Raw genomic sequence first — 21,788 nt, forward strand, 5'->3', positions numbered from 1 at the left:
CATCTGGATGCGAATTGAAATGTGACTAAAAATCGCACTTCTAAAAGTGCGATTTCGCGGTAAAAAGTGCGATTTTTTACCGCGATTTTCAACCTATTAACCCCTTCATGACAGAGCCAGTTTGTGCCTTCATGACAGAGCCCTTTTTTTCAAATCTGACATGTCTCACTTAAGTGGGGATAACTTTTTTTTGCTTTTACTTATCCCAGTGATTTTGAGATTGTTTTCTCGTGACACATTGTACTTCAAGTTAGTGGTAAATTTTGGTCGATACAGTCTGTGTTTTTTTGTGAAAAATACCAAAATATCGTGAAAAAATGGAAAATTTAGCAATATGCAAAATGTCACATTTTCTGCTTGTGAGACAAATAATCATACCACTCAAAATAGTTAATAACTAACAAAGACCATATGTCTACTTTATGTTGCAATCATTATTTCAACCTCCTTTTCATTTTTTTTGGACACTAGGAGGCTTCAAATATGACTAGCAAATTCTCAAATTTTCAAGAAAATTTCAAACACTGATTATTTTATCGACCAGTTCAGTTCTGATGTGACTTTGAGGGACTTGTATGTGAGACACCCCCATAAATGATGCCATTTCAAAAACTGCACCCCTCACAGTATTCAAAACAGCATTTTGGAAGTTTGTTAACCCTTTAGGTGTTTCACAGGAATTAAAACAAAGTGTAGGTGAAATTTCAAAATTTCTTTTTTTTTGCAGAGTTTCAATTTTAATACATTTTTCTAACGAATACAGTAGATTTTACTAGAGAAATGTGACTAAAAATTGATTCCCCCAATTCTTTTGTTTTCAAAAATATCCTATATGTGGCCCTAGTGTGCACGTTGACCAAACCACAGGCTTCATAATAGAAGGAGCACCTACTTGATTTTGGAGCCTCCTTTTTATGAGATTTTTTTTTAGGCACCATGTAGGTTTCTAGGCACCATAAGTGCTAAAAGTTAGGAACCTCCCCCACAAGTCACCCCATTTTGCAATCTACACCCCTCAGGGAATTCATCTAGGGGTATAGTGTACATTTCAAACCCCCAGGGGTTTCACCAATTTTGGTACAACTGGGATGTGAAAATGGAAAATTAAATTTTTTTACACAAACATGCAGTTCTGGCTCAAAATTTTTCATTTTCACAAGGAATGAAGGAGACAAAGCACCCCAAAGTCTGTGCCCCAATTTCTCCCGAGTACGGCAATGCCTCACATGTGACCAAAAAATACCAGTTGGGCGCATGGCAGGACTCAGAAGGGAAGGAGTGATTTTTGGATTTTGCAGCACAGATTTTGGTGGAATGAATGGTGGGTGCCATGTTGCATTAGCAAGACTCCCAAAGCACCAATACAGTGGAACCCCCCCACAAGTCACCCCATTTTGCAAAGTACACCCCTCAGGGAATTCATCTAGGGGTATAGTGTACATTTCAAACCCCCAGGGGTTTCACCAATTTTGGTACAACTGGGATGTGAAAATGGAAAATTAAATTTTTTTACACAAACATGCAGTTCTGGCTCAAAATTTTTCATTTTCACAAGGAATGAAGGAGACAAAGCACCCCAAAATCTGTGCCCCAATTTCTCCCGAGTACGGCAATGCCTCACATGTGACCAAAAAATACCAGTTGGGCGCATGGCAGGACTCAGAAGGGAAGGAGTGATTTTTGGATTTTGCAGCATAGATTTTGGTGGAATGAATGGTGGGTGCTATGTTGCACCAATACAGTGGAACCCCCCCACAAGTCACCCCATTTTGCAAAGTACACCCCTCAGGGAATTCATCTAGGGGTATAGTGTACATTTCAAACCCCCAGGGGTTTCACCAATTTTGATACAACTGGGCAGTGAAAATGAAAAATTACATTTTTTTACACAAAAATGCAGTTCTGGCTCAAAATTTTTCATTTTCACAAGGAATGAAGGAGACAAAGCACCCCAAAATCTGTGCCCCAATTTCTCCCGAGTACGGCAATGCCTCACATGTGACCAAAAAATACCAGTTGGGCGCATGGCAGGACTCAGAAGGGAAGGAGTGATTTTTGGATTTGGCAGCACAGATTTTGGTGGAATGAATGGTGGGTGCCATGTTGCATTAGCAAGACTCCCAAAGCACCAATACAGTGGAACCCCCCCACAAGTCACCCCATTTTGCAAAGTACACCCCTCAGGGAATTCATCTAGGGGTATAGTGTACATTTCAAACCCCCAGGGGTTTCACCAATTTTGGTACAACTGGGATGTGAAAATGGAAAATTACATTTTTTTACACAAACATGCAGTTCTGGCTCAAAATTTTTCATTTTCACAAGGAATGAAGAAGACAAAGCACCCCAAAGTCTGTGCCCCAATTTCTCCCGAGTACGGCAATGCCTCACATGTGACCAAAAAATACCAGTTGGGCGCATGGCAGGACTCAGAAGGGAAGGAGTGATTTTTGGATTTGGCAGCACAGATTTTGGTGGAATGAATGGTGGGTGCCATGTTGGATTAGCAAGACTCCCAAAGCACCAATTCAGTGGAACCCCCCCACAAGTCACCCCATTTTGCAAAGTACACCCCTCAGGGAATTCATCTAGGGGTATAGTGTACATTTCAAACCCCCAGGGGTTTCACCAATTTTGATACAACTGGGCAGTGAAAATTAAAAATTACATTTTTTTACACAAAAATGCAGTTCTGGCTCAAAATTTTTCATTTTCACAAGGAATGAAGGAGACAAAGCACCCCAAAATCTGTGCCCCAATTTCTCCCGAGTACGGCAATGCCTCACATGTGACCAAAAAATACCAGTTGGGCGCATGGCAGGACTCAGAAGGGAAGGAGTGATTTTTGGATTTTGCAGCACAGATTTTGGTGGAATGAATGGTGGGTGCCATGTTGCATTAGCAAGACTCCCAAAGCACCAATACAGTGGAACCCCCCCACAAGTCACCCCATTTTGCAAAGTATACCCCTCAGGGAATTCATCTAGGGGTATAGTGTACATTTCAAACCCCCAGGGGTTTCACCAATTTTGGTACAACTGGGATGTGAAAATGGAAAATTAAATTTTTTTACACAAACATGCAGTTCTGGCTCAAAATTTTTCATTTTCACAAGGAATGAAGGAGACAAAGCACCCCAAAATCTGTGCCCCAATTTCTCCCGAGTACGGCAATGCCTCACATGTGACCAAAAAATACCAGTTGGGCGCATGGCAGGACTCAGAAGGGAAGGAGTGATTTTTGGATTTTGCAGCATAGATTTTGGTGGAATGAATGGTGGGTGCTATGTTGCACCAATACAGTGGAACCCCCCCACAAGTCACCCCATTTTGCAAAGTACACCCCTCAGGGAATTTATCTAGGGGTATAGTGTACATTTCAAACCCCCAGGGGTTTCACCAATTTTGATACAACTGGGCAGTGAAAATGAAAAATTACATTTTTTTACACAAAAATGCAGTTCTGGCTCAAAATTTTTCATTTTCACAAGGAATGAAGGAGACAAAGCACCCCAAAATCTGTGCCCCAATTTCTCCCGAGTACGGCAATGCCTCACATGTGACCAAAAAATACCAGTTGGGCGCATGGCAGGACTCAGAAGGGAAGGAGTGATTTTTGGATTTGGCAGCACAGATTTTGGTGGAATGAATGGTGGGTGCCATGTTGCATTAGCAAGACTCCCAAAGCACCAATACAGTGGAACCCCCCCACAAGTCACCCCATTTTGCAAAGTACACCCCTCAGGGAATTCATCTAGGGGTATAGTGTACATTTCAAACCCCCAGGGGTTTCACCAATTTTGATACAACTGGGCAGTGAAAATGAAAAATTACATTTTTTTACACAAAAATGCAGTTCTGGCTCAAAATTTTTCATTTTCACAAGGAATGAAGGAGACAAAGCACCCCAAAATCTGTGCCCCAATTTCTCCCGAGTACGGCAATGCCTCACATGTGACCAAAAAATACCAGTTGGGCGCATGGCAGGACTCAGAAGGGAAGGAGTGATTTTTGGATTTGGCAGCACAGATTTTGGTGGAATGAATGGTGGGTGCCATGTTGCATTAGCAAGACTCCCAAAGCACCAATACAGTGGAACCCCCCCACAAGTCACCCCATTTTGCAAAGTACACCCCTCAGGGAATTCATCTAGGGGTATAGTGTACATTTCAAACCCCCAGGGGTTTCACTAATTTTGGTACAACTGGGATGTGAAAATGGAAAATTACATTTTTTTACACAAACATGCAGTTCTGGCTCAAAATTTTTCATTTTCACAAGGAATGAAGAAGACAAAGCACCCCAAAGTCTGTGCCCCAATTTCTCCCGAGTACGGCAATGCCTCACATGTGACCAAAAAATACCAGTTGGGCGCATGGCAGGACTCAGAAGGGAAGGAGTGATTTTTGGATTTGGCAGCACAGATTTTGGTGGAATGAATGGTGGGTGCCATGTTGCATTAGCAAGACTCCCAAAGCACCAATTCAGTGGAACCCCCCCACAAGTCACCCCGTTTTGCAAAGTACACCCCTCAGGGAATTCATCTAGGGGTATAGTGTACATTTCAAACCCCCAGGGGTTTCACCAATTTTGATACAACTGGGCAGTGAAAATTAAAAATTACATTTTTTTACACAAAAATGCAGTTCTGGCTAAAAAATTTTCATTTTCACAAGGAATGAAGGAGACAAAGCACCCCAAAATCTGTGCCCCAATTTCTCCCGAGTACGGCAATGCCTCACATGTGACCAAAAAATACCAGTTGGGCGCATGGCAGGACTCAGAAGGGAAGGAGTGATTTTTGGATTTGGCAGCACAGATTTTGGTGGAATGAATGGTGGGTGCCATGTTGCATTAGCAAGACTCCCAAAGCACCAATACAGTGGAACCTCTCCACAAGTCACCCCATTTTGCAAAGTACACCCCTCAGGGAATTCATCTAGGGGTATAGTGTACATTTGAAACCCCCAGGGGTTTCACCAATTTTGATACAACTGGGCAGTGAAAATGAAAAATTACATTTTTTTACACAAAAATGCAGTTCTGGCTCAAAATTTTTCATTTTCACAAGGAATGAAGGAGACAAAGCACCCCAAAATCTGTGCCCCAATTTCTCCCGAGTACGGCAATGCCTCACATGTGACCAAAAAATACCAGTTGGGCGCATGGCAGGACTCAGAAGGGAAGGAGTGATTTTTGGATTTTGGAGCACAGATTTTGGTGGAATGAATGGTGGGTGCCATGTTGCATTACCAATACAGTGGAACCCCCCCACAAGTGACCCCATTTTGCAAACTACACTCCTCAGGGAATTCATCTAGGGGTATAGTGTACATTTCAAACCCCCAGGGGTTTCACCAATTTTGGTACAACTGGGCTGTGAAAATGAAAAATTACATTTTTTTTACACAAAAATGTACTTCTGGCTCAAAATTTTTCATTTTCACAAGGAATGAAGGAGACAAAGCACCCCAAAATCTGTGCCCCAATTTCTCCCGAGTACGGCAATGCCTCACATGTGACCAAAAAATACCAGTTGGGCGCATGGCAGGACTCAGAAGGGAAGGAGTGATTTTTGGATTTGGCAGCACAGATTTTGGTGGAATGAATGGTGGGTGCCATGTTGCATTAGCAAGACTCCCAAAGCACCAATTCAGTGGAACCCCCCCACAAGTCACCCCATTTTGCAAAGTACACCCCTCAGGGAATTCATCTAGGGGTATAGTGTACATTTCAAACCCCCAGGGGTTTCACCAATTTTGATACAACTGGGCAGTGAAAATTAAAAATTACATTTTTTTACACAAAAATGCAGTTCTGGCTCAAAATTTTTCATTTTCACAAGGAAGGAAGGAGACAAAGCACCCCAAAATCTGTGCCCCAATTTCTCCCGAGTACGGCAATGCCTCACATGTGACCAAAAAATACCAGTTGGGCGCATGGCAGGACTCAGAAGGGAAGGAGTGATTTTTGGATTTGGCAGCACAGATTTTGGTGGAATGAATGGTGGGTGCCATGTTGCATTAGCAAGACTCCCAAAGCACCAATACAGTGGAACCCCCCCACAAGTCACCCCATTTTGCAAAGTACACCCCTCAGGGAATTCATCTAGGGGTATAGTGTACATTTCAAACCCCCAGGGGTTTCACCAATTTTGATACAACTGGGCAGTGAAAATGAAAAATTACATTTTTTTACACAAAAATGCAGTTCTGGCTCAAAATTTTTCATTTTCACAAGGAATGAAGGAGACAAAGCACCCCAAAATCTGTGCCCCAATTTCTCCCGAGTACGGCAATGCCTCACATGTGACCAAAAAATACCAGTTGGGCGCATGGCAGGACTCAGAAGGGAAGGAGTGATTTTTGGATTTTGGAGCACAGATTTTGGTGGAATGAATGGTGGGTGCCATGTTGCATTACCAATACAGTGGAACCCCCCCACAAGTGACCCCATTTTGCAAACTACACTCCTCAGGGAATTCATCTAGGGGTATAGTGTACATTTCAAACCCCCAGGGGTTTCACCAATTTTGGTACAACTGGGCTGTGAAAATGAAAAATTACATTTTTTTTACACAAAAATGTACTTCTGGCTCAAAATTTTTCATTTTCACAAGGAATGAAGGAGACAAAGCACCCCAAAATCTGTGCCCCAATTTCTCCCGAGTACGGCAATGCCTCACATGTGACCAAAAATTACCAGTTGGGCGCATGGCAGGACTCAGAAGGGAAGGAGTGATTTTTGGATTTTGGAGCACAGATTTTGGTGGAATGAATGGTGGGTGCCATGTTGCATTACCAATACAGTGGAACCCCCCCACAAGTGACCCCATTTTGCAAACTACTCTCCTCAGGGAATTCATCTAGGGGTATAGTGTACATTTCAAACCCCCAGGGGTTTCACCAATTTTGGTACAACTGGGCTGTGAAAATGAAAAATTACATTTTTTTTACACAAAAATGTACTTCTGGCTCAAAATTTTTCATTTTCACAAGGAATGAAGGAGACAAAGCACCCCAAAATCTGTGCCCCCATTTCTCCAGAGTACGGCAATGCCTCACATGTGACCAAAAAATACCAGTTGGGTGCATGGCAGGACTCAGAAGGGAAGGAGTGATTTTTGGATTTTGGAGCACAGATTTTGGTGGAATGAATGGTGGGTGCCATGTTGCATTACCAATACAGTGGAACCCCCCCACAAGTGACCCCATTTTGCAAACTACACTCCACAGGGAATTCATCTAGGGGTATAGTGTACATTTCAAACCCCCAGGGGTTTCACTAATTTTGGTACAACTGGGCTGTGAAAATGAAAAATTACATTTTTTTTACACAAAAATGTACTTCTGGCTCAAAATTTTTTATTTTCACAAGGAATGAAGGAGACAAAGCACCCCAAAATCTGTGCCCCCATTTCTCCAGAGTACGGCAATGCCTCACATGTGACCAAAAAATACCAGTTGGGTGCATGGCAGGACTCAGAAGGGAAGGAGTGATTTTTGGATTTTGGAGCACAGATTTTGGTGGAATGAATGGTGGGTGCTATGTGGCATTAGCAAGACCCCCGAAGCACGGTGAAATGATGAACCTAATAATCCATAGATGTGTGGTATATTTTGAAACACTCCTTTATACATAGGCCGGGTTTGTCGGGGCAAGTTTCACAGTGGAAAATAGTTTCCTTTCTTATTCCCTTTTTATAGCAAACTTTGCACCTTTTTTGTGTCCTGCCCTTTCTTGCAGTGGAGGGGATTTCGTTGGGAAAATGCTGCCCTGGTACAATACGGGGGCCAGTACTAGAAGTACTGGGGCCCTCTGCCTGCTGGTTCCCAAATATTAGGCCCTTTATGACTTCCTCTTGAAAGTGCATAAATGTCCCCCTCTGGCCGGTGGAACGGAATAGCACGTAAGCGTTATACAGTGCCATCTGGATGATATACACGGCCAGCTTCTTGTACCAGATATTTGTTTTCCGCAGGGCACTGTACGGCTTCAGTACCTGATCTGAAAGATCCACTCCGCCCATGTACTTATTGTAATCTAGGATACAATTTGGTTTTGAGGTGTGGGTACTGGTACCTCGTACAGGGATGGAGGTGGTACTGTCTCCATGAATTGTTGTCAGTATAAGGACATCCCTCTTGTCCTTATATTTGACCAACAACATATTTTCGGTGCATATTCCCCTGCTTTCACCCCTTCTCATTACTTGGGCAATGTGCGTTTTTTGGAGGCCTCTTTGGTTCTTACGCACAGTACCGCAAGCTGCTGTACCTCTTGAACCAAGGGCCTTAAACAGGGGGATGCTGGTGTAAAAGTTATCCACATAGAGGTGATAACCCTTATCCAGGAAGGGGTGCATTAAATCCCAGACAATTTTTCCACTAACACCTACGAGGGAGGGGGGGCATTCTGGCGGTTCAATTCTTGAATCCTTCCCTTCATATACCCTAAACTTGTGGGTGTACCCTGTGGTGCTTTCACACAGCTTATACATTTTTATGCCATACCTTGCCCTCTTACTGGGAAGGTACTGGCGGAATTTAATCCTTCCTTTAAAATGTATAAGGGACTCGTCGATGCTAATACATTTATCAGGGATGTATAGCTCTGCAAATTTGGCACTGAAATGATCAATGACCGGCCTGACTTTGAATAGCCTGTCAAAGGTGGGATCATCTCTGGGTGGGCACTGTGCATTATCGGTGTAATGTATACATTTATGGATTGCCTCAAAACGAGCCCGGGGCATGGCCATACGGTAAAATGGGGTGCTGTACAGAACATCTGTACTCCAATATTGCCTAATTTGTGGCTTTTTTACTATGCCCATATGAAACACCAGACCCCAAAACGTCATCATCTCTACTGCATCTACAGGGGTCCACCTAGCAAATGATGACGTGGGGTTTTGAGCAATAAACTGCTGGGCATATAAATTAGTTTGGTCCACCATTAAATTTATAAAATCATCAGAGAAAAATAATTTGAAAAAGTCAATTTCTCTGAGACCTGTGGAATCAAATTGGATTCCTGGCATGGCCAAAAACTCAGGAACCTGGGGCTCAAAATTGTCTGGTGGTGGGGTCCATACGAGATCAATTATTGGGGGGGGGGGTCTCAGCTGCTCTACGGGGGCGTCTTTGAGGGGGTCCCTCATCACCAGAGGAGGAAGAGGAGCTTAAGACGAATCCTTCAAATTCCCCGCTTGCCTCACTGGCTGTGTCAGAATCAGAAGCAAGCATGGCATATGCCTCCTCCACTGAATACATTCTGGATGACTGGGATGACATTTGGGATGACATTTGGGATGAAATTTTTATTTTTGTGTTACTGGTAGTGAAATGTTTCAACACGTGTATAGTGTAGGGGGGGGTACAAACTTTATTTCAACCCGGGGGGTATGTAGTGTGTAGTGTGTATGTAGTGCAGAAAAAAAAAATACTTTATACAAAAAAAAAAAATTGAAGGGGTTAAAAAAAAAAAAATTTAAGGGGTTAAAAAAAAAAATTGAAGGGGTTAAAAAAACAAAAAAAAAGGTCCTGCGCCAAAAATTGAGCACAGATGTTGGTCAGTAACGTCCGTCACTGAACAGCGCTCAAAGGCAACAGGAATTTGATCCAAAAAAAAAAAAATAGATCAACCCTGTGCCGAAAAAGCTGATCAGTGATGTACGTCACTGATCAGCGCACAGTGGCCACAGGACACCCACAAAATCACAATGTGTGTAAAAAAAAAACTAAAAAAAGACCACACAGCACCCACAAAAAAAAAAAAAAAGGTGATCAGTGATGCGACACTGATTACCAGTGAGGGGCAGCAGGTGCACAACCTTTGGTGCAACTGGCAGCAACTGACAGGTATATATAAAAAAAAAAAACCTCTGCGCCCCCAAAAAGTTGCTGATCACCTCAGATATAGTGATCAGCACAAAAGGCGGGGGTAGCAGACACAAAATATACACTCTCTATCACTCTCTGTCACTATCTCTCTCTATCTCTCTCTATCTCTCACTATCTATCACTATCTATCACTTTAGGACACTGCAGCAGCAGCACTGACAGTTATATGTATAAAAAAAAACCTGCACCCCCAAAAAGGGGGGGTAGCAGACACAAAATATACACTCTCTATCACTCTCTGTCACTATCTCTCTCTATCTCTCACTATCTATCACTCTATGACACTGCAGCAGCAGCACTGACAGTTATATATATAAAAAAAAACCTGCACCCCCAAAAAGGGGGGGTAGCAGACACAAATCTCTCTATCTCTCACTATCTATCACTATCTATCACTATCTATCACTATCTCTATGACACTGCAGCAGCAGCACTGACAGTTATTTATATATAAAAAAACCCTGCACCCCCAAAAAGGGGGGGTAGCAGACACAAAATATAGCTCTCTCTGTCACTATCTCTCTATCTCTCTCTATCTCTCTCTCTATCTCTCTATCTCTCTATCACACTGCAGCAGCAGCAGGAAGTCTCAGGAAGTCAGATCCAGGAAGCGTCCAGCACGCTACAAGCAGTGATCAAGTGATCAGGTAAGGTATTTGCAAGGATCAGGTAAGTATTAGCAAGGATCAGGTCAGTATCACGGCAGACAGGCACGGTGACCGTTCTGCACGCTATTCCAGACCGGAATGGCGTCTGCAGCGCAGTCACCGTTAGTTTAAATGTCGCGCCTTGGCTGTGATTGGTCCGTGGGTCCCACGGACCAATCACAGCCTTGGGGGCAGGTGGGGTGAGGGTGGGGTGAGGTGTCATCGTCACCGATGACCCCCTCATGCCCCCTGACGCCCGGCGGTGATTGACACCTGTGTTACCGAGCGTCTGATTCGCTGGTAACACAGGAAAACGCTGTGAATGGCTGTTCACACTGAACAGCCAATCACAGCGATCGCCGACGGGGGGGGCGGCATCGCAGCCCCCCCTGGGCACGCAGGGACATGTCTGCTGTCAGGGACAGCAGACATCGTCCCTCTGTCACTGCGTCTCGAGACGCAGTGACAGTTTAAAGTCATGACGTATATATACGTCATGTGTCGGGAAGTACTTCCCGGCCATGACGTATATATACGTCAAATGTCGTGAAGGGGTTAAATGTGCGATTTCGGCCGTTTTTGACCAAAAATCGCACATGTCTAAAAAATCGCACCCTATTACATTTCGCCCAGGATTTCTAGATGGGGGTTTCCAAATGCAGTACACAAGTTATCACACTTAGAAGAGCAGAAGTCTGGGGGAGCGCTAAAAGACCCTATTACTGACCCTGGACATTAATGTACACACTGGTCTTTTTATACACTGGACACTGCATGGAATACAGTAATAGTATTTAGCACTATATATGTCTAACTATATACTATATTATAGGCTGTATTAAACTTTTAAATAATATAAATAAGTTGCCAGGAAAAGGGTAGCATAAGTAAAATACACAAACACTGCAGTGCTGCACTTTCAAAGCTCTCATTCTCCCACCTCATGGTAAGGCTCCTGTCTCTTCTTCCTGGTAGCTGCTCTCTAGTCTTGTGCAATGATTGAGGACTCACAGCCACACACACAGCAAACTTTAGTAGAAGAAGCTGCCACCACTGGGAATGTGCATCAGCTCCGCTCTGTCCGTTACACGGCATGATGTGATGGCAGCTCTACTGATCATATTATATTCCACTGCTATTGTCATAATTTGAACCACTTGCCAAGAGAATGGGGTGTTCTGTGCAATCAGAAACCCCCTCCGTTTGCCTTTGCCTGTCATGCACTTAATGCCTGGCCAGCCCAGAGCCTTCTGATGCCTTTGCCTTGTCTTACCATCACCTGCAGAACTTCACCACCAAAGCAGAGGAATCGCAGATCGGGGATACAACCCTACTCATTTCTGCGACCTTAGATTAAATGGGAGGGCCTTAGACGCATTCAGCCAATCAGCAGTGTCCACTGATTGTAATCATCAGTTCATTTGTTCCTGGCGTGGAGCCCTGAAAATGGTCCTCCTGCTGAGAGAAGCTCACGCGTTTCATTGGTGGTCAGTATGTGATGCGTTTCGCAAAGAAACATGTAGATAATAAGAGATGCACGTTGTGAATAAATTGGATCCAACTTTACCAAAGCCCAAGTTTTGTTACTGACGTGTAATAATTATTGATGCCATCAAGTATAGAAGTGCCGTGACTTATGCTGGTAATGGACAATGTATAAATATTTATACCATTCATATTTACTGAATTATTACTATTATTTTTAATTGTTTTCACTGCAATGACTGTGCCAGTAATGACAGCCATATGCCTTTATTCAAATATTATTTCAACTGTTATCGATTTTTTTTTTCCCTTCAAAGCTTTATATAGACTGGGAAATTCTGGAAGCGACGCGTGAGCGAAGAGTTCCTGGAATCTCCAAATCAATCATAGATGTCTATTACAGGGACCTGTCTAAAAACACTTTTAGAAATAAGGATACGGTATATCGTTATTACACGCTATGTTAAAGCCAAGAGGGACAAGTGGCCGCTTGGACAGTCCCATTGCTTCCAGGTTCAGACCCAGCTGCGCAGGTGACGTGCAAGGTAGCTGTGATGGGAATCGGGTCCAGCTACTGCCAGCGGCAGATTGGGCCGCCGGGAAACCGGTCGATTTCCCGGTGGGCCGGACCACATTTACTACTAAACCACCCATGTCCGCCCCCCCAGGGCCGCTGCCTGGCTGTCCTGCCCACACTAAACATGGCCGCGGCTTTGAGCAGTTTGGCACCCCCCCCCCCGCTAGTCACTCGCAACACCCCCCTGGTCATTCGCGCCCATGGTCACTCGCAAACACCCCCCCCGCTGGTCATTAGCAAACACCACCACCCCCTCCCCCGGCTGGTCACTCGCACCCCCCTCAGTTTGTGTATACAGGGGCGTGTTGAAGAGGCCGAGGATCTGCTTAGTAGGAGATACTGTAGATTTCCCATAGGACACAGGGGCTGGTGCCACTCTGCCCAGCGTAACCTACAGTAACTTTATATGAGATCTCCTAATGTACCAAGCAGAGATATCGTGTCGTTTTCCAACACGAGGCTTCCATCTGCAGCTGTGTTTGGATGGATGACTATCCCCCCTCTATGCCTGCTGTGATTACCCAGAAGACCACATCTCTCTTCCCCACCCCTGCTGCTGCTGCTGCATGGATATAAATCTAAGCATTTTAATAAAAAGTAGAAGTAAATCTAAAACTTGCTGTAATTAAACATCACACAATCGCAAAAAAATCTTGGAGACGGCGGAGTGTGTGTGTGTGTGTGTGTGGGGGGGGTGTCCTCTACTAAAGTATAGCCTGGCGGAGGACTGCTCCCCCACTAATTTGGTGAGCAACCAAACAGATCACAGACTGCTTTGGATCTTGTCCTAGTGAGAGCTGCCAAGTCTGATAAATAAAATGAAAGCTGGCAAACAGCTGAGGTATAGCAATTAGGGGGTCATCAGATACGGCCCGATCCTCGGGGCAGGCTTGAAAGGTAGTATCCTCAAAATTGGCTTTTTAATAAAGCAGACAGCGCAGGAATGTGCAACGGCTTTAGAAAACATCGGTTGATTATTGTCTAGAAAATTTACTATGGAAATTTTTTTTATTATTATTATTTTTATTTTTATGTTCTTTACCGAATACTTGGAATAGGATATTGGGGGCCGCTGCCAAAAAGGGAAAAAAAAAAAGTTGAAAAGCAATAAAATAAGTAAAAGGACGCCGTGTAATATATGTGACTGCACAGTTGCAGAAATGCTGCGCGTGTTTTTTTAAGGACATTTCATTTTTTTTTATGGTTTATTGAATTTGCTGATCTGGGAATCGCAGCAGCGTGAAGATGGGTTGAGTGTCCAGGTTTCGGAGATGCGTGCGGACTGACGTCAGAGTTTTGCCCTCCGTGGGTTATGTTGGGAATCGCTCACGATTTTCCCCAAAGTTTTGCAAATGTCTCGCGCCCACTGCAGAATCAGACCCATCACCTGGGCGCAGCTACCGTAGGGTGAACATCTCAAAAGGACCCATCTCTTTCCCACCCGCCTGTGATAGGGATTCAGCGTTCATGTAAACGCTGTGGGCGCACAAAGGAAAGTTAGGGGCTAGTTTAGACTCGTTAGTTATGGGCCGTGCATGCCCATGTGGGCATATGCAAACCTGTTTGTTAGGCTGCGCTTACACAAAGTAGGTCTGAATCAGGCCCTTAGAGCATATATGCTTGTTAGGGGGCAGTGTAAGTGCGCACGACATGGCGTAACGTAGGCGCATGTGCCCCCCTTACAGATGTACAGGGCAGCAGATGTGCTGCATGCGCTATAAACCTGTTGCTAACTGCCATGTTACAGGCTTTGTTTGAAAAACTAGTTAGGAGCTGATTGGCTCGTACTTTACCTCTGTCCACGTTATCTCTCTCGAAGGCTTAGTAAATACACCCAATAATTTGCCTAAATTGTATTTCTGGATGTTTCTTGCATAAAAAATATTAATAACTTTCCGCAGACAAAGGGGGTTATTCAAACCTGAGCACTAAACTGCTACTTTTTGGATCCCAGTGATCCCGCTAGGCCAGAGTGAAACCCCGCCCCTGTGCATGGCTGCGAATGGCAATACAGCCGTTCAAATAAAAGCTAATCCATTTGCGATCACACCATCATCACTCCCCCCCCCTCCCCCTTCGGTGTGCAGCGGCTGAGTAGCCTGAGGATTACTCAGCCCTGCGACGATCCATAGCAGATCCGGGGCCGGCGCTGATGTCGGAGGTCCTCCCTTGTAACGCCTGGGTCTGCGTTTTTCTCCAGCACTCCCTGAAAACGTCCAGGTGCATCCCCCAAACGCCGGGCGCCTGTTAATCAGCCAGCGTACGGGCTGCACAACAAAGCAGACACTGGCTTTCTTCATACACAGGACTCAAACATGCGCACTAAAATCTGTGCGCATGCAGTCCTTTGATAATTGCAAATTTGCAGCCCAGCGAATGGCTCTCAATCAGGCCCAAAGTGTAATACATAGGGGGGTTATTCTGGTTCACTCGCAAAAGCAAATTCCTTCTCAAATGGACAATGCAGGTGGGGCAGATGTAATTTGTGCAGGGAGATTTAGATTTAAGTGGGGTTTTACTTCAAAGTGAGATCTATATTGCAGTGTAAAAATAAAGCAGTCAGTATTTTCCTTGCACAGAAACAAAATAACTCACCCAAATCTAATTCTCTCTGCACTTTACATCTGCCCCACCTGCAGTGCACATGGTTTTGCCCATTAGAGAAGGAATTTGCCTTTGCAAGTGAACCAGAATAAGGGCCATAGGCCGCTACTGCCTCTTTATGCTAATGAGCAGCTGATGGTCCTCCCACTGAGACATCTACCGACTGTGTTGATAATCCGCCACTTGGCGTATGAAGACGCACCTTCAGCTGCACTAACTTGGATTGCCACAGCCTTGCAGAGTCACAGAATATCCATCGGAACATGGCTGCTGGTGTACGTTCAACTGCTAGTTCATATGCAGACGCTGACCGATGCGTCGCGCCCGCGTCAAGCCCGCATCTGGCCCCAACCAAACATGCCCACTAAGATCGCATGGATCTGCATGCACGATGCAGCCTTGGCCCCCAACCACCGAATCCAGCCCCAAATGCACCGTCCAAAGCTAAATGTGCATTTTAATAAAATCAGATGTGCGCATCCTCTGCATACTTCTGTGAAGGATAAATAGTTTGCAAGTTATTTTGGAACGTTCCTGCCAAGGAAAACAAGGGAGTCTTTTGTGAGGGATGTGAGCGATGTGTATCCCTGCTGGACAGAGCTGGCACAGACAGGGGGAAATGTACCGACATCTACCCGGGGTGGCGAGATCGCTGTAAGCGTGTTTATGTCATGTGCCGTAGTGCCGAAACGGTCGGAGACATAACAAATATTGTTGCATGGATGGCTTCCCGGCCTGCCAAAATAAACTCCCAGCAAAAGTTCAATTTCTCTATTACATTGAGAAAGATGTATTTTCTTTCCACAGCAATAAATTCCACAGGCGGTGGAGTTCTCGCAGCCGCGGAGGTGACATGTCAGCTCCCGCCGTGGCAATCTACTACGGTACATCCATGTAGCACGCACACGTGGCTTTAGTTTGAGGCTTTTACCATGATTCTGTGGCAGTGTGCTTATGTGGCAGTTATTGGCACAGTGCTTATTTGCTCCCTCTGCCAATATGCCAACATGGCAGTGATCCACCCCCGCTCCCAGGAGCGCAACAGAGAACATCATGGGTTTCACCTGCCACGCACTGCCCTGATCATCGGTAGACTGACTGCCTGGTGTGTGATTGGCTAAGATTCACCATATGGTTTGTGCATTACCCCAATGTAATGAGAGGAGGGGGCCCATCTGCTGGCTCCAAATGGGCACAGGGGGCGGGGACAGACAATTATTTTTAAAATGGCGATACAGAGCGCCCATCTTTGGCTACGGAGCTGTGGCGGCTCCCTCAGATGGCCGATGTGTTCGCAAAGTGATCTGAATCTGCATATTAGGACGCGACAGTGAGTCACAGAAGCCGCCAGGAGGCATACATTGACAGTAGACAGCTGACGTCTTGGTATCTCTGCCACTGCGGTATCTTCACACAGATATGGGGTAGCCTGGTATTATTGTGGGCATACAGATGTAGCCCTCTTCATCCTTGCAGGGGCTATCGCCAGCAGCCGGCTACCGCCAGGGGCACACGCGCACGAGACGCTTGTGCGCCCCATGGCAACGGAGCCTACTGGGGGTCCCCGCCGCCTCCCCTGTTGTCACCGCCGGTCCCCTTCGCCGCCCCGACTCCCCCCCCCCCTGAACTGGGCAGTGTCACCCTGAAGTGGAGACGGGCAGGGAGACACTGCCCAATCGCCGTGATACTGGGACGCGCGTGCGCATGAGACGGACATGCGTCCCAGACCCTAACGACGGCGCTCGCCAGTGAAAGGAATCTGGCGGGCACCGGGCAAAGTTAAAGCCGGCTCCATCTGTAAGTAAGGATTTAGGTTAATGTTGACTTGCACAAAATGGAGGAAGCCATTGCACAATGGAGGGAAGAGGGTCTCCATGGAAAGGATTTTGGGATAGCGTGTCAGGGGAAGCCCACCTCAGATTTTACATCAAGGATGAGGCACCTCTAGTTACGCAATAGGTCATAATTGAGATATTCAGCCGCTCTGGTTATATTTCTATGAAGACATGAAAAACTCATGTCAACAGTATTCATGTCAACCATGTCAATGTCAACCTTAAGCTTGGGTCGATCCTGTCAATGTCGACCTAGGGTATGTTGACCATTCTTAGGTGCCCACCTAGTCACTGTCGAACATTAGCGGTCGACCTAGTGACCTAGACATCAGGACTGCCACTAGGAATTTTGGGGCCCAGGACTGATTTTTAGTCCAGGACCCCCCTCTTCTTTGCGTCAGCGGCCAATTAAAATGCGGCCAATCAGAGCTCACGTACCATTAGCCAATCAGAGTGGCTGCTAGTATGCGAGCTCCAATTGGCTGCTGATGTCCAGAGGTGAAGAAGCCTGCGATACGGGAGCAGGCAGCACTTGCCCAGGCCCTTCCCTCTCTCTCTCAGGGAGGCCGGGCCGAGAACAGCTACCGCAACCTCCTGATCGCGGCCCTGCTAGACATTGGTGACCCAGGGACTGCATACCGAATTCCCAAGTTGATGGTACTACCTGCAACCCACATCTATGCCCAGGGCAAGGCTACTCTGAGAAGGCTATGAAGCGTCTGAGACATGGAGGGGGGGGGGGATCCTGGGGAGGTTCCAGCCCAAGTGAAGGGTCCAACATGTGCCGTTGATACCTTTTGAGTTATCCAAAAACTTGAAATAACATCTGACATGCTGGTGTGCAAACACTGAAGCGGGCGATAAGATTCCTGGCATTCCTAACAGAGGAGCCCACAAAACCGATCCATCATCTGTAACAACACGTCCGCTCTGTTTACAGTATTCGTTTGTACAAATCAGATGGAAATCTTTCAGTGTGAGGAGGTTCTGTGTGTGTCAGTATCCCCAGAATCCCCGAAACCTGCAACTTGGTTCCCGGTGCCAACAGCACAAAAATACAGGGGGTGTGGCTGCAATAAAAGGGCGTGGCCTTGCAGGCTACCTTACACCCCAGTTATGCCCCTGACACCATGTTATGCCCAACCAGCAATGCCCCTTACTCATTATGGCACAAAGTTATGCCCCTGACTCCATAATATGCCCTCAGAATAATGCCTTTTACAAATAATGGCACACAAGAGTTGGTTCCCGCATCTTCTCCCCTGCTCCTGGCTCATCTCAGGGGTTGGATTCAACATCTTCTCCCGGCCGCTGGCGGGTCAGCGAGGTCCCAGATCTTCCAGGTACCGCTGTGAGCTCCTGTATGAGTTCCCTGTTAAAAGAGTTCCAGTAGGGCCTCTCGGATGTCTCCTCTCAAGTGGTGGCCATTTTGGTAGGGATATTTTCACTTGTATTCCATGTGGAAATACTGCTGCAAACAGTGGCCACCACAGCATACCTCTCTGTAAACTTCTGAAGCCCCAAAACCCCAAAAGGGTGTGGCCTCTGGAAAAAGGGGTGTGGCTATTCCCCACATGTCCTGGGCTCCGTGAGCTGCTGGAAATGCCCCCCAGTCCCTCTGTCTATCGTGAATAGGTGCTGCGTACAGTGGCAGAGATTGTTAGTGGTGAGTCAAGGTGCAGAAATATAATTTGTGCCGAACCTCCCTCCTCCACCCCAACCCAAGTTTACAATATGCCACAGAGCAGAGGGTGGCAGCAGTGGACCCCTTAGTTCTGATGGGCCCCAGGGCAATTAACCTGCTGCACCAATGGTAGTTCCGCCTCTGACTCAGAGCATTCAACGCTGCTTAGTAGAGCAGCAAGGAACAGAGGGTTTCTCAACTGCCCCCCCCCCCCCCCCCTCCACCCACACACACACCACAAGTCACTGTTGCCCGTGGATGGGACAATCTAAAAAAAACAAATAGGACTGTTTGCGGTCTCCTGGTGGGTCCTAGCCACATCTTATGTGACTAAGGCGCATTTGCGACAGGACAGATGCCCACTGCTATCAGTGTCGCGGTACCTGGTGTGCCGAGAGGGGCAGTTTGGTGCGAATGCAGCAAAGACAAACGAGGACACATCTGTACCTGTATATTTCTTTCCTAACAGTTTATATAGAACAATGTTTCTTTGTTCTCTAACAGTTTGGCTATACAGTATCTTGTTACTAAATAAAACAAATTAATAAAAAGGTATTTTCTGTAGACAGGTAACTGATCCGTTCGTACCTGTGAACTGCACTGAGCGTAGGCCCAGAGATGAGAACGCCAATCTCACGGGGAGACATTGTTCCACTGCATGCAGTCAATGAATTGATCAAACTGCAACTTGTTCCTGCAGAACCCGGTTCTATCGCTGCCTCCGAGAGCGAAATAAGACAACAGACTATTGTCCAGGCAGGGGAGGAGGTGATAGGACAGCTGCGCGTCCCCAGAGTCCTGCTTCCAGATTTATTTATGGGGTAATTCAGACTTCATCGCCGCTTGGTGAAATTGCAGCACTTTGCGATCAGGTAGTCGCCGCCGCACCAGAGCTAAATCCCGCCCAGCAACTCACTGAATGATTTTCCCAGTGTGTGCAGTCATTGCGTAACCCAGAATCTACTCGGGCTGTGTAGAAGAAGCATCCAAGGCTGCAAGGCACGGCATACACAGTGGGGGTACAGTTGGGGTATGGCCGGAAGTCTCAGTACCGTATACATATTTGGGTCACTGCCAGAAGTCACAGTACCGTATACACAGTGGGTGTACAGGCAGCAGTCACAGTACCGTATATACAGTTAATTGGGGTATGGCTGGCAATCGCAGTATCGTATACACAGTTTGGGTACGGTCAGAAGTCACAGTACTGTATACACAGTGGGTGTACATGGCAGCAGTCACAGTACCATATACACAGTGGGGTATAGGCAGCAGTCACAGTACCGTATACACAGTGGGGGTACAGTTCGGGTATGGCCAGGAGTCACAGTACTGTATACATAGTTGGGGTACTTCCGGAAGTCACAGTACCATATACACAGTGGGTGTACAAGCAGCAGTCACAGTACCGTATATACAGTTAGTTGGGGTATGGCTGGCAGTCGCAGTACTGTATACACAGTTGGGGTACGGTCAGAAGTCACAGTACCATATACACAGTGGGGTATAGGCAGCAGTCACAGTAACGTATGCACAGCTGGGGTACAAACTGCAGTAACAAAGCCGTATATTCAGTGGGGTATAGGCAGCAGTCACACTACCACAGTGGGTGTACAGGCAGCAGTCACAGTACCATATACACAGTGGTGTATAGGCAGCAGTCACAGTACCGTACACAAAGTGGGGGTACAGTTGGTGTATGGCCAGAAGTCACAGTACCATATACATAGTTGGGTACTGACAGAAGTCACAGTACCGTATATACAGTGGGGTATAGGCAGCAGTCACAGTACCATATACACAGTGGGGGTACTGTTGGGGTACGGCCGGAGGTCCCAGTACCATATACATAGTTGTGGTACTGCCGGAAGTCACAGTAAAAGATACACAGTGGGTGTACAGGCAGCAGTCAAAGTACCGTATATACAGTTAGTTGGGGTATGGCTGGCAGTTGCAGTACCGTATACACAGCTGGGGTACAGTCAGAAGTCACAGTACCATATACACAGTGGGTGTACAGACAGCATTCACAGTACCATATACACCATGGGGTATAGGCAGCAGTCACAGTACCGTATACACAGTGGGGGTACAGTTGGGGTATGGCCAGAAGTCACAGTACCGTATACATAGTTGGGGTACTGCCAGAAGTCACAGTACCGTATACACAGTACTGTGACAAGCAGCAGTCACAGTACCGTATATACAGTTAGTTGGGATATGGCTGGCATTCGTAGTACCGTATACACATTTGGGGTATGGTCAGAAGTCACAGTACTGTATACACAGTGGGTGTACAGGCAGCAGTCACAGTACCATATACACAGTGGGGTATAGGCAGCAGTCACAGTACCGTATACACAGCTGGGGTACAAACTGCAGTCACAATGCTGTATATACAGTGGGGTATAGGCAGCAGTCACACTACCGTACACAGAGTGGGGGTACAGTTGGGGTATGGCCGGAAGTCACAGTACCATATACATAGTTGGGGTACTGCCAGAAGTCACAGTACCATATATACAGTGGGGTATAGGCAGCAGTCACAGTACCATATACACAGTGGGGGTACAGTTGGGGTATGGCCGGAAGTCACAGTACCGTATACATAGTTGGGGTACTGCCAGAAGTCACAGTACCATATATACAGTGGGGTATAGGCAGCAGTCACAGTACCATATACACAGTGGGGGTACAGTTGGGGTATGGCCGGAAGTCACAGTACCGTATACATAGTTGGGGTACTGCCAGAAGTCACAGTACCATATATACAGTGGGGTATAGGCAGCAGTCACAGTACCATATACACAGTGGGGGTACAGTTGGGGTATGGCCGGAAGTCACAGTACCGTATACATAGTTGGGGTACTGCCAGAAGTCACAGTACCATATATACAGTGGGGTATAGGCAGCAGTCACAGTACCATATACACAGTGGGGGTACAGTTGGGTATGGCCGGAAGTCACAGTACCATATACATAGTTGGGGTACTGCCAGAAGTCACAGTACCATATATACAGTGGGGTATAGGCAGCAGTCACAGTACCATAT

This window comes from Crinia signifera, chromosome 5, assembly GCF_055691185.1.
Source record: "Crinia signifera chromosome 5, ASM5569118v1, whole genome shotgun sequence".
Classification (NCBI taxonomy): Eukaryota; Metazoa; Chordata; class Amphibia; order Anura; family Myobatrachidae; genus Crinia; species Crinia signifera.